The sequence below is a fragment of the Otolemur garnettii genome, unplaced genomic scaffold, assembly GCF_000181295.1.
Source record: "Otolemur garnettii isolate 467f Iridium unplaced genomic scaffold, OtoGar3 scaffold00009, whole genome shotgun sequence".
Taxonomy (NCBI): domain Eukaryota; kingdom Metazoa; phylum Chordata; class Mammalia; order Primates; family Galagidae; genus Otolemur; species Otolemur garnettii.
The window spans coordinates 20840060-20842116 of record NW_003852404.1 but is presented as its reverse complement, the minus strand read 5'-3'; the positions used below and the strand labels follow the sequence as shown (position 1 = coordinate 20842116).

Sequence of the window (2057 nt, the reverse complement as noted above, 5' to 3'; positions counted from 1 at the left end):
TGATTCTAAGACAATGTAATTTAAGAATTTGCTAAAAGGGACAATGAAATGATGTTTTTTTCAAAATTTTGCCCCTTTATTGAAACAATTTCATGGTGGAGATCACGAAACTAAAAATTATAATTGGTGGGAATTATTATATTTTATTATTTGAATGCTTAAGATCTGACCCAAAATCTTGTTAAGAAAATGAAAAGACATTGGCTAATGGTATACCTGGTGTCAGACGCTTAATGCCTGGCTTCCCACCTGAGCATGGTGAAGGCTGCGAATTACGTTTCTGCTCATCTTTGATCTGGTGGAGTTACTACCATGAGCAAAGCTCACCCTCCCGAACTGAAAAAGTTTATGGACAAGAAGATATCATTGAAATTAAATGGTGGCAGACACGTCCAAGGAATATTGTGGGGATTTGATCCCTTTATGAATGTTGTGATAGGTGAATGTGTGGCTATGGCAACAAAACAACATTGGAATGATGGTAATACGAGGAAATAGAATCATCATGTTAGAAGCCTTAGAACGAGTATAAATAACGGCTGCTCTGCAGAGAAATCCATGTCCCGTCTCCAATGAGCCTGTTTTACTATAACGTCAAAATCGAGTCTTGTACATTTTCATATTCAACTTTTTGTTAAATAAACTTTTCTAATAGTCAAAAAAAATGAAAGATAAATTGAATCATCCTCAACATTTAAGTTTTCTACATGAATGAGCTTTTCTTTGCTTCTTCAAAATGTCAGAGTTTTATTAAATCTGACATCAAGGTTTCAGTATGAAATCTAAACACGTGAACACATCATGGTAACCAAATTTATTAGAACTTTCTGTGTATTTTGCGATAAAAAGTTAAAAAATTATTACTTTATTTAAACCCTATCTTAGTAACAAAAACACTAAAATAATGCTCAGTCAAAAACTCTGGTAAACTTGCTATTGGTAACATAGTGACATATTCATTGCATTCTTTAATTATTCATATCATGTTCCCCCAAAGCATATCTTTATTTATATACCAAAAAGTAGCACTCCTTAAAGCCAGTATGATGAAATATTTGTGAATAATAACTAAACAGTATTAATGAATGGTTAATCTAATTTTTAAAGTCAAAATCAACATAACTTTTCACAACCATTCTCCCTAATTCCAAGCTGTTTTGTTTTGCCTTTACCTTCACATTGATCTTAAGGACTATTTTTTTTTTTTAATTATTACTTGAACCCAAAGAATTTTACTTATTTATTTATTTATTGCCAGGGCTGGGCTCAAACCCGCCACCCTCACCATATGGGGCCAGTGCCCTATTCCTTGAGCCACAGGTGCTGCACATTTTTTTTTTTTTTAATAGAGACAGAGTTTCACTTTGTCACCCTCTGTAAAGTGCCATGGCATCATATTTTTTATAAGTCTTTATATTACCTTAATAACATTTTGTATTATTACTTAAACATATCATTGGATAAATAAAAAATGGGCTGTCTGATTTTGGAAGTACTGTCTCAGTTCTGAATAAAATGACTGCTTCCAGTGCTCAAAAAACTGATTAGGCTTGTGGGTGCCTTTCAACATTCCCTCTTCTCAGGCAACACTCCCACAGTTTTCTTTGTTGTCTACAGGTTACACCTATACGTATTAAATATTCGTTTAGTTTTATCTATATTATCCCAGTGTCAGCATCTAATTTGGTTGTTCAGAAATAATTAACTTATTCCTTAAAAGACAAATAAATCTGAACATTTATGTTACTTGTTTTATATTCACAGTAGATATATTTTCTTCTGAAATCTCCATATTAAAATTCATCTCAAAGATTGGCTTCACTTTCACATATTGACCACTTTCTAATACACAAGCCCCCTAAGTGGCACAGAGACAGACAGAATCCCAGTCAAGGAAAACCACCCTGAAATCCAGCACCCATGTTATGTAAGTCAGAAGTCAGAGAATTCTCAAGCGATGTTTTTCTTGACAGATACACTTCTGCAACCAACATCTACCTGTTTCCAAGCCACAATTCATCCTTTTCCTCTTACTTTAAACATGATGTTTACAGAAG

General features: G+C 33.4%; 1 pseudogene; it reads left to right on the top strand.

Moving 5' to 3' along the window:
- Positions 1-270: 270 nt before the first annotated feature.
- LOC111723214 lies at positions 271-532 on the top strand (annotated as a pseudogene).
- The last annotated feature ends 1525 nt before the right edge of the window (positions 533-2057 follow it).